Below are 13,012 nucleotides of genomic sequence, written 5' to 3'. Positions count from 1 at the left end.
AGCACCCATGTTCTCAAAGCACTTCTGCAAATCAGCCTCCATGCATGGCATAGAGCATGCCACTCTGGACTAAGGAGGAATCATCCACCTTGGATTGGAACACATTCCTTTCATCCTAAGAGGCGGTGTTGGTGGGCTTGTGACCTAGCGCAACCTCTAGTACATAGGTCATCTTGTGAGGAGCGAGGAGAATCCTCAGGATGCGGTACCAGGACATGAAGTTGGACCCATTAGTTTTAGGTTTCTCTTCTCAAGAAATTGGCCTAGGTTGAAGGTGGGGCGAGACATCTATAGTGGTATTTGCAAAAGTACATCTTGTCAACACTCGGATTTTTAAGTCCAGATGCCTATTATGCCGTACATCGCAATCCCAAAAATATTGTTTTTGCGAGACATAATAGATTGATATCACAGCACATCATTCATTACATACCATAATCGTCTTACAACAAAGGATCACATGATCCAGTCTTAATACAACATAGAGGATCTAGAGATCCTATTACAAAACACATAGCGGAAGCGAAGTAGCGAGTGTGGTCCATCTGTTCCACAGGCAACTGTTGACGTCAGGAGTGGTCCTAGTTATCGTAGACGTCCTGCTGTCCTTCATCCTGGTACTGGGGCTCTTCTTCATAGTCTGGCCATTTGAATAGCCAGAGACACAGCCATGAGTACTTTAAAATACTCGCAAACTAATACTAGTCTAAGCATTATCAACTATAGTAAGGGGGTTCTAAGCTCTAGGTTCATTTGCATAAAGCCAGTTTTATTTCATAAGCACTTTAGTAATAAAAGACACTTTGATTGTCTAACTAAACTCAAGTGGGAACATTAGTGTCATTCCCACAACTCTGTTGTGATTCAAAGTCAAAGTCACCTTTCAAACTCAAGTCACAAGTCACCATTCATATTTTGGAAAAGTTCTGATGACGGAACAGTATGGCCTTTCCAACTGTCCATGACCGCGGACGCGGCTATTCGAATAGTTTAAACTCTGCATAGGTCGTACACTTGTGCCACAATAATTGCAATAGTTCGTCAGAGGTAACTGGCCCTGATTTATCGCACTCAGTGCGCGAACTACCAATCATAACCTTTCATTTACATACCCTAGTATAGGCACCTCTCCCCATGAGCTTGGCCTCCCGGTGAGAGCAAACCGCCAACCCAGGAACTGCACAGGGCTTGGGTAGGACATTCACCTCATTTCACGTCATTTCACTTTCAATGGAGGCAGCCTCGGCATAACCCCTATGACGCTTGTTCAGAGGGAACTCATACTAAAATACATAAGTTTCCAGTTAAGCCTTACCCATATTCAGGTATTGTGGGGGTACTTAAGAATTGGAATGGTATCGCATCCGAACCCAACCATCAGTTGTTGTAAAGTTCACCATGTCATTCACAAGTCATATTCACCTTCAAAATCTTTCAATAGAATGACTCATCATTCCAAGGTTTTTAAAGTCATTGGTTTTCACCTGTTCCCATCTAGAGTAGTCCTTTTTAATTTTAGCACTAGCAACTAGTCATGAGGGGGTGCTAACTACCTTATAGCTTTCTAGGCTAAGTGTGATGCTCTTGTACTACTCCATAACTAAACCAAGTGAATCATAAATCAAAAATAAACTTTGATAAACCAAAGTCCAAACTTGTAAGGTAAAAACTTGGGATATGATCATTAAGCATAAAGTAATATGTAATGGTGCCTTGCTCTTGTAGAGCTTTGCACTAGGGCAACTTGCAAGAATATTAGCTTGCCTTGATTGGGGTAGTGATCAAAGTTCTCTTCTTCTTCCTCTTGGTAGAAAACCTCCTCCTCTTGATAGTCTCTGGTACTAGCGTCTATAAACGAAATACGAGGATACAATCACCAAACAATACTTAAGTATACTAGTTTAGCCTTAATGGCTCACTCAAGATGATCTAGCATCATCATCTACATTACTCAACATTAGACTAGGGTTTCTTCTTTTAGGGTTTAGAAAACAACTCTTCTTATTGAAATAGCGATTAGGGTTTCTATTTAGTTCTTTGGAGAAATAATTTTCTCTCATTGAATCTTATTAAGATTTAATCTCCTCAATTAATAAGTGTGAGATCATGTTGACCAAGGTCAATACTTCACATTTATCATTTGAGAAAAATGATTTAAATGAGGTACTATACCTCATGCAATTTAAATCCTACTTTGATTTAAGATCCTCAAGTGAGCAAGTATGAGACCATGCAACAAGGGTCATCACATTACTTCTCACAACTTGGGAAGATGATTTAAATGAGGTGCTACACCTCATAGATTTAAAATTCTAAATTTGAAAATGATTTAAATGGGCTAGTATTGACTACATAGCCAATTTTTGATTCTAGCCCATGATCATGCAAACAACTAGGCTATGTTTTTACATAAACAATTATAGTATTTGAAATGTGAATTATGAGAATTTGAATCACCTCAAAATCATTTATGGTTGATTTTTAAGAATTATTTGAAATATGAAAAGTTACTGATGTTATTTTTGCTACAGATGATCTAAGATGAATTTTGATTTGAGGCCAGTGGGGTTTGACAGAGAATTTCATGAGCTTTCGAACAATATCAAATTCACTAAATTTGGCTAAGTAGATTTGGAGCTATTGCATTTCTAGCAAGGCATCAGTAAGCAAAAATAACTGAAAAGAATTAAACCTAAATTTGAATTTAAACGCGGCGGGAAAAGAATTGGGCCGGCCCAGCGGCTGCCCGGGCCGTGCGTGCATGGCGCATGTACGTAGCCGGCGCGCGGGAAGCACAGGGCGTCAGATCAAGATCCGACGGCCCTGGGCCATCGTTTACCTCACGATACTGAGAGCTTGCAGGGGCGATTTCTCTCACCTCGCACTAGTAGGAAAACCCTTATAGGCGGAGCTTAGTTCTGTGGCGCACCCCTAAGAATGCGCCACAGAATTTTATTTTGTGGCGCACCAGGAGCGGTGCGCCACAGAAATAGCTTAATTTTGTGGCGCACTGTGGCACACTGCGCCACAAAAACTTGGTGGGGCCCACACCCTGTCACGCCCAATCATTGGTTTCACTTTTTCTACGGCGCACTGCACTTGGTGCGCCACAGAAATAACGTATTCTGTGGCGCACTGGCATCGGTGCGCCACAGAAATAACGTGTTCTGTGGCGCACTGGCCTCGGTGCGCCACAGAAATAACGTGTCCTATATCTGTGTCGTACCCCTCCCTCGCCCGTATACCTCTCTCCCCTCTCCCCTCTCCCCGCGCCGCCGCCTTCCATGGCGAGCGCTGCCGTCGCCGTCGCCGCCACCGCCGCCTTCCTCCGCAACGGCCGCATGCCGCCACGCTCCACCCATCCCCGCCACCAGCAGCACAAGCCGCTGCGGCGTGGAGGAGGAGGGTCCGGTGCGGCGTCAAGGTTTCGGACCCGTCGCCGCGTCAAGGTGGTGGAGCCGCCGCGACCTCCACCCCTGCCGTCGTCTTCGGTGAGCTCCTCCACAACTGCCGTGGTCGTCGGTGAGCTCCCTCCCCTCCCCTCCCTCTTCCTCTCCCGCGCGAGCACAAAGTGCTCGATGAAATGCTGCTGTGATTTTGTGCTGCTGTTGTGCTCGATGAAATGCTGCTGTGATTTTGTGTTGCTGTTGTGCTCGATGAAATGCTGCTGTGCTAATTACAGAGAGGGGGAGAAGTTGCTGTTAATTGATGCCATTTATCTGGTATGTGCACATGGATTGAATTATGATCCCATTGCTTGCAGTTGTTGCCTGTCAAGCACTGCATGAAAGCCTTGATTAAGTGCTTTACTGAAGCTTTGGCTTTAGTGAATTGTCATGTGCAGGTCATGCTGTTGCTTGATTAATTGGTGCTATGCTTGTTACTGATGGAGCTATAGTTGATTAATTGGTGCTATGCTTGTCACTGATGCTGCTATATTGCTTGATTAATTGGTGCTATGCTTGTTACTGATGCTGCTATATTGCTTGATTAATTGGCGCTATGCTTGGTACTAAATGGATTTGATTTGTTTTCCAACCTTTGTTGGAAACAAATCCAAAGTCTGAACCTGTATAAGGAGATGAGGACTTGTTTACTGGTGTTGATTGCTTATGCTGTGTTGTGACCTCATTAGCTCTTGCTAGTGCCACTGGTTGCATCTCATAGTTGGATAATTGGTTCGTTTTGGTGAAAATAGAGATATTCACAGTAGGGAATCATGTAAATGAATGCCACTGTGGTATCCTTTGAAGAAAATGGGAAGTTTCTGATGGTTTAAAAGACTAGGTGATGCTAGGTTATTAAGTTGGCTGTCAAGGTTGCTTTTATCTGGTTAACTTGGATAGGCTATGTGTTCTTGCTTACTTATGCATATCCATCTCTACTGGATTGACTAGCTCGGGCTTGGCCTCTCTCTTGCCAGCATCACTTGGTTACTACCAAGTGATGAGTAATCCCTTATGGTACCCCAGCTTTGTTTTGAACTCAACTGAGTAATGATAAATTTCTATTTCTTGTTGGCTTTGATGAAAATAGAGATATCCACAGTAGGGGATCATGTAAATGAATGCCACTGTGGTATCCTTTGAAGAAAAAGGACTGTTTCTGATGGTTTTAAAAGGCTAGGTGGTGCTAGGTGATTCAGTTGGCTACCAAGACTTGTCTCATCTGGTTAGCTGGGATATGCTATGTGTTGTTGCTTGTTTAGGCATATCTATCACTTACTAGATTTACTGGTTCTTGATTGGCCTCTCTTTTGCCAGCATCACTTGGTCTATATACCAAGTGATGAATAATCCCTTTGGAGCATCTGCTCCATGCATGCTATGTGTGTTTGAGCATCTTGACTTATGTCACCATGGTTGCTAGTTTGTTGGTGTTTTTGTACTTGCCGATGATTAGATGGTTGGTCGATCACTCGTACACTCGGGGGTGGAGCAAGTGAGCCTGGTGTGATGGCACAAGTATCAATATTTTGTGCATCCTACCTGGCCTCACTTACTCCATCCCTGGATGTTAATATTTGTTTCGACCAACAAAGTATGAGGCATTCCATTTAGTTCATACTAGTTAGCTACTTCTAAATTGCATTGGCTTTTCTTCCATTTTAGTGCCGATGATTAAATTGTTTGGTCACTTGTACACTCTGGGGTGGGGCCAGTGAGCCTGGTGCGATGGCACAAATATCAATCTCTTGTGCATCCTACCTGGCCTCACTGACCCCATCCCGGAATGTTAATATTTCTTTCGACCAACAAAGTATGAGGCATATGATATCTAGTTGAGATACCACTTGGCTCTTTCTTCCATTTTAGTGCCGATGATTAGAATGTTTGGTCACCTATACGCCGCAATATACTTTGTAGACGGGCCCCCCTTTCCCCGGCCGCCGTTCCGTGAACGAGTCCTTGACGAGACAACAACGCCGACCTGCCTCTCCGGTGCAGAACCACGCCAGTCCAAGACGCCTCCCTTGTGGCCGCAAGGGAGGCGGCTGGGACTGCCGTGGTTCTGCGCCGGAGAGGCAGATCGGCGTTGTTGTGTCGTCAAGGACCCGTTCACGGAACGGCGGCTGGGCAAAGGGGGCCCTTCTGCAAAGTATACTGCGGTGTATACGTCAACTATGGTTTCTGACCATAGTATTTGTGTTGACCAACAATGTATGAGGCACTTATTCCATTTTGTCATTTCATTTGCTTTGGTATTTTCAAAATGCCGATGATTAAAATTTTTGGTCACCGTACACTTGGGGGTGGCGTAAGTGAGCCTGGTAAGATAGCACAAATATCAATCTCTTGTGCATCGGACTTGGTCTCACTTACACCATCCCTGAATGTTAATATTTGTGTTGACCAACAATGTATGAGGCACTTATTCCATTTTTTCATTCCATTTGCTTTGGTATTTTGAAAATACCGATGATTAAAATGTTTGGTCACCGTACACTCGGGGGTGGCGTAAGTGAGCCTGGTAAGATAGCACAAATATCAATCTCTTGTGCATTGGACTTGGTCTCACTTACGCCGTCCCTGAATGTTAATATTTGTGTTGACCAACAATGTATGAGGCATTTATTCCATTTCTCTTGTGCATCGGACTTGTTGGTCTCACTTTCTTCCATTTTCATCATAGTAGGAACTGGATGAATACCCCGATGCAAGCGAGCCTGGTGGGTAGAGATGAGGGAGCAAAGGAGGAACCAGATGAAGACTACTTTGTATCTTGAAATTGTGAATTTTGTATGAATTAAGAGTTGTATGCAAAACATTTGACACTTGCCACTATATATGTATCTCGATCGGGCTCTAAGTAATGTGATGATGATGTCTATGTTATATTGATGTCTACGGGAGCTTCTATTCTTGTAGACAGTGTTGGGCCTCCAAGAGCAGAGGTTTGTAGAACAGCAGCAAGTTTTCCTTAAGTGGATCACCCAAGGTTTATCGATCTCAGGGAGGAAGAGGTCAAAGATATCCCTCTCATGCAACCTTGCAACCACAAAGCAAGAAGTCTCTTGTGTCCCCAACACACCTAATAGGTGCACTAGTTCGGCGAAGAGATAGTGAAATACAGGTGGTATGAATAAGTATGAGCAGTAGTAACGGTGCCAGAAAAGTGCTTGCTGGCGTGTAGTTGATGGTGGTAATATTGCAGGCAGTAGAAACGCAGTAAAACAGTAAACAAGCAGCGATAGCAGTATTTGCAAACAAGGCCTAGGGATCATACTTTCACTAGTGGTCACTCTCAACATTGATCACATAATAAATAGATAAATGCTATACTCTACACTCTGTTGTTGGATGATGAACACCACTAATTGTGTAGGATTACACGAACCCTCAATGCCGGAGTTAACAAGCTCCACAATATTCAATGTTCATATTTAAATAACCTTAGAGTGCACAACAGATCAACATAACCAGACCAAGTACTAACATAGCATGCACACTGTCACCTTCACGCTACGAAAGGAGGAATAAGTCACATCAATACTATCATAGCAATAGTTAACTTCATAATCTACAAGAGATCACAATCATAACCTACCCCAAGTACTACACGATGCACACACTGTCACCATTACACCGTGCAGGAGGAATAGACTACTTTAATAACATCACTAGAGTAGCACATAGATGAATTGTGATACAAAACACATTGCAATCATAAAGAGATATAAATAAGCACTTCACTATGCTCTTCATAACAGTGAATAAGTATTCTGTGAAATATAGCCTAAGAGACCCACACGGTGCACACACTGTCACCTTTACACACGTGGGACAAGGAGTCTCCGGAGATCACATAAGTAAAATCCACTTGACTAGCATAATGACATCTGGATTACAAGCATCATCATATGAATCTCAATCATGTAAGGCAGCTCATGAGATTATTGTATTGAAGTACATAGGAGAGAGATGAACCACATAGCTACCGGTACAGCCCCGAGCCTCGATGGAGAACTACTCCCTCCTCATGGGAGACAGCAACATTGATGAAGATGGCGGTGGCGTCGATGGAGAAGCCTTCCGGGGGCATTTCCCCGTTCCGGCGGCGTGCCGGAACAGAGACTCCTATCCCCCAGATCTTGGCTTCGCGATGGCGGCGGCTCTGGATGGTTTCTCGTACCGTGGCTTTTCCGTGTCGAAGTTTTAGGTCGAGGACCTTTATATAGGCGAAGAGGCGGCGTCAGAGGGTCGAAGAGGTGGTGAGAGGGTAAGGCGGCGCGGCCAGGGCCTGGGCCGCGCCGGCCTACCTCCTGGGCCCACCATGGCTCCCCTCTGGTGATTCTCGGGTGTTCTGGATGCTTCCGGGGATTCTAAGATGCTGGGCGTTGATTTCGTCCGATTCCGAGAATATTTCCTTACTAGGATTTCTGAAACCAAAAACAGCAGAAAACAGCAACTGGCACTTCGGCATCTCGTCAATAGGTTAGTTTCGGAAAACGCGTAAATATGACATAAAGTGTGCATAAAACATGTAGATATCATCAATAATGTGGCATGGAACATAGGAAATTATCGATACGTCGGAGACGTATCAGCATCCCCAAGCTTAGTTTCTGCTCGTCCCGAGCAGGTAACGATAACAAAGATAATTTCTGGAGTGACATGCCATCATAACCTTGATCATACTATTGTAAGCATATGTAATGAATGCAGCGATCAAAACAATGTAAATGACATGAGTAAACAAATGAATCATATAGCAAAGACTTTTCATGAATAGTACTTCAAGACAAGCATCAATAAGTCTTGCATAAGAGTTAACTCATAAAGCAATAATTCATAGTAGAGGTATTGAAGCAACACAAAGGAAGATCAGCACGCGACCGTTGGGAACCCCAAGTGGAAGGTGTGATGCGTACAGCAGTAAGTTTCAGCAGTTGCTTTCAACTTGTAACATGTATATCTCATGGATAGTTGTCAATGCAAAGTAATATAACAGGTGCAATATGCAAGTTTGTAGGAATCAATGCACAGTTCACACAAGTGTTTGCTTCTTGAGGTGGAGAGAGATAGGTGAACTGACTCAACATAAAAGTAGAAGAAAGGCCCTTCGCAGAGGGAAGCATTGATTGCTATATTTGTGCTAGAGCTTTGGTTTTGAAAACAAGAAACAATTTTGTCAACGGTAGTAATAAAGCATATGAGTTATGTAAATTATATCCTACAAGTTGCAAGCCTCATGCATAGTATACTAATAGTGCCCGCACCTTGTCCTAATTAGCTTGGATTACCGGGATTATCGCATTGCACATATTTTAACCAAGTGTCACAAAGGGGTACCTCTATGCCGCCTGTACAAAGGTCTAAGGAGAAAGCTCGCATTGGATTTCTCGCTATTGATTATTCTCAACTTAGACATCCATACCGGGACAACATAGACAACAGATAATGGACTCCTCTTTAATGCATAAGCGTGTAGCAACAATTAATTTTCTCATATGAGATTGAGGATATATGTCCAAAACTGAAACTTCCACCATGGATCATGGCTTTAGTTAGCGGCCCAATGTTCTTCTCTAACAATATGCATGCTCTAACCATAAAGGTGGTAAATCGCCCTTACTTCAGACAAGACGGACATGCATAGCAACTCACATGATATTCAACAAAGAGTAGTTGATGGCGTCCCCAGGAACATGGTTATCGCACAACAAGCAACTTAATAAGAGATAAAGTGCATAAGTACATATTCAATACCACAATAGTTTTTAGGCTATTTGTCCCATGAGCTATATATTGTAAAGATAAAGAATGGAAATTTAAAGGTAGCACTCAAGCAATTTACTTTGGAATGGCGGAGAAATACCATGTAGTAGGTAGGTATGGTGGACACAAATGGCATAGTGTTTGGCTCAAGAATTTTGGATGCATGAGAAGTAATCCCTCTCGATACAAGGTTTAGGCTAGCAAGGCTATTTGAAACAAACACAAGGATGAAGAGGTGCAGCAAAACTCACATAAAAGACACATTGTAAACATTATAAGACTCTACACCGTCTTCCTTGTTGTTCAAACTCAATACTAGAAATTATCTAGACCTTAGAGAGACCAATTATGCAAACCAAATTTTAGCATGCTCTATGTATTTCTTCATTAATAGGTGCAAAGTATATGATGCAAGAGCTTAAACATGAGCACAACAATTTCCAAGTATCACATTATCCAAGACATTTTACCAATTACTACATGTAGCATTTCCCGTTTCCAACCATATAACAATTAACGAAGCAGTTTCAACCTTCGCCATGAAAATTAAAGGCTAAGAACACATGTGTTCCTATGAACCAGCGGAGCGTGTCTCTCTCCCACACAAGCATTTATTCAAACAAAAACAAAAATAAAAGCACACAGACGCTCCAAGTAAAGCACATAAGATGTGACCGAATAAAAATATAGTTTCAAGAGAAGGAACCTGATAATTTGTCGATGAAGAAGGGGATGCCTTGGGCATCCCCAAGCTTAGATGCTTGAGTCTTCTTGAAATATGCAGGGATGAACCACCGGGGCATCCCCAAGCTTAGACTTTTCACTCTTCTTGATCACATTGTATCATCCTCCTCTCTTGACCCTTGAAAACTTCCTTCACACCAAACTCAAAACAACTCATTAGAGGGTTAGTGCATAATCAAAAATTCACATGTTCAGAGGTGACACAATCATTCTTAACACTTCTGGACATTGCTCAAAGCTACTAGAAGTCAATGGAACAAAGAAATCCATCCCACATAGCAAAAGAAGCAATGCGAAATAAAAGGCAGAATCTGTCAAAACAGAACAGTCCATAAAGACGAATTTTATTGAGGCACCAGACTTGCTCAAATGAAAATTCTCAAATTGAATGAAAGTTGCGTACATATCTGAGGATCACTCACGTAAATTGGCATAATTTTCTGAGTTACCTACAGAGAATTTTGCCCAGATTCGTGGCAGCAAAGAAATCTGTTTCTGCGCAGTAATCCAAATCTAGTATCAACATTGCTATCAAAGACTTTACTTGTCACAACAAAACACAAAACTAAGATAAGGAGAGGTTGCTACAGTAGTAACAACTTCCAAGACTCAAATATAAAACAAAATACTGTAGCAAAATAAACACATGGGTTATCTCCCAAGAAGTTCTTTCTTTATAGCCATTAAGATGGGCTCAGCAGTTTTAATGATGCACTCGCAAGAAATAGTATTTGAAGTAAAAGAGAGCATCAAGAGGCAAATTCAAAACAAATTTAAGCCTAACATGCTTCCTATGAAAAAGAATCTTGTAAATAAACAAGTTCATGAAGAGCAAAGTAACAAGCATAGGGAGATAAAACAAGTGTAGCTTCAAAAATTTCAGCACATAGAGAGGTGTTTTAGTAACATGAAAATTTCTACAACCATATTTTCCTCTCTCATAATAACTTTCAGTAGCATCATGAGCAAACTCAACAATATAACTATCACATAAAGCATTCTTATCATGAGTCTCATGCATAAAATTATTACTCTCCACATAAGCATAATCAATTTTATTAGTAATAGTGGGAGCAAATTCAACAAAGTAGCTATCATTATTATTCTCATCATCAAATATAGGAGGCATATTGTAATCATAATCAAATTTATCCTCCATAACAGGTGGCACCAAAAGACTACTGTCATTATAATCATCATAAATAGGAGGCAAAGTATCATCAAAGTAAATTTCCTCCTCAATGCTTGGGGGACTAAAAATATCATGCTCATCAAAACCAGCTTCCCCAAGCTTAGAATTTTCCATAGCATTAGCAACAATAGTGTTCAAAGCATTCATATTAATAACATTCCCATTAGCATGCATATAAAGTTTCATGGGTTTTTTAATTCTCTCTTCAAACACATCATGTCCTAATTCAAGATAAAGTTCATAAAGATCTCTCATATTTTTGTTGTTTTCCATTATGCCTAACTAGTGTAAACAAGAAACAAAAAGATGCAATTGCAGGATCTAAAGGAAATAGCTTCGAGCACAAACACAATGGCGCCAGAAAAGTACTCACACGGAACCGGAGTATGAGTGCCTTTTACCTTTCCTCCCGACAACGGCGCCGAGAAAAGTGCTTGATGTCTACGGGAGCTTCTATTCTTGTAGACAGTGTTGGGCCTCCAAGAGCAGAGGTTTGTAGAACAGCAGCAAGTTTCCCTTAAGTGGATCACCCAAGGTTTATCGATCTCAGGGAGGAAGAGGTCAAAGATATCCCTCTCATGCAACCCTGCAACCACAAAGCAAGAAGTCTCTTGTGTCCCCAACACACCTAATAGGTGCACTAGTTCGGCGAAGAGATAGTGAAATACAGGTGGTATGAATAAGTATGAGCAGTAGTAACGGTGCCAGAAAAGTGCTTGCTGGCGTGTAGTTGATGGTGGTAATATTGCAGGCAGTAGAAACGCAGTAAAACAGTAAACAAGCAGCGATAGCAGTATTTGCAAACAAGGCCTAGGGATCATACTTTCACTAGTGGTCACTCTCAACATTGATCACATAATAAATAGATAAATGCTATACTCTACACTCTGTTGTTGGATGATGAACACCACTAATTGTGTAGGATTACACGAACCCTCAATGCCGGAGTTAACAAGCTCCACAATATTCAATGTTCATATTTAAATAACCTTAGAGTGCACAACAGATCAACATAACCAAACCAAGTACTAACATAGCATGCACACTGTCACCTTCACGCTACGAAAGGAGGAATAAGTCACATCAATACTATCATAGCAATAGTTAACTTCATAATCTACAAGAGATCACAATCATAACCTACCCCAAGTACTACACGATGCACACACTGTCACCATTACACCGTGCAGGAGGAATAGACTACTTTAATAACATCACTAGAGTAGCACATAGATGAATTGTGATACAAAACACATTGCAATCATAAAGAGATATAAATAAGCACTTCACTATGCTCTTCATAACAGTGAATAAGTATTCTGTGAAATATAGCCTAAGAGACCCACACGGTGCACACACTGTCACCTTTACACACGTGGGACAAGGAGTCTCCGGAGATCACATAAGTAAAATCCACTTGACTAGCATAATGACATCTAGATTACAAGCATCATCATATGAATCTCAATCATGTAAGGCAGCTCATGATATTATTGTATTGAAGTACATAGGAGAGAGATGAACCACATAGCTACCGGTACAGCCCCGAGCCTCGATGGAGAACTACTCCCTCCTCATGGGAGACAGCAGCGTTGATGAAGATGGCGGTGGCGTCGATGGAGAAGCCTTCCGGGGGCACTTCCCCGTCCCGGCGGCGGCGTGCGAACGAGAGACTCTGTCCCCAGATCTTGCCTTCGCGATGGTGGCGGCTCTGGATGGTTTCTCGTACCGTGGCTTTTCCGTGTCGAAGTTTTAGGTCGAGGACCTTTATATAGGCGAAGAGGCGGCGTCAGAGGGTCGAAGATGCGGTGAGAGGGTAAGGCGGCGCGGCCAGGGCCTGGGCCGCGCCGGCCTACCT

This window comes from Lolium perenne, chromosome 3, assembly GCF_019359855.2.
Source record: "Lolium perenne isolate Kyuss_39 chromosome 3, Kyuss_2.0, whole genome shotgun sequence".
Lineage (NCBI taxonomy): Eukaryota > Viridiplantae > Streptophyta > Magnoliopsida > Poales > Poaceae > Lolium > Lolium perenne.
The sequence above is the reverse complement of the archived record's forward strand: the minus strand, read 5'-3'. Positions refer to the sequence as shown.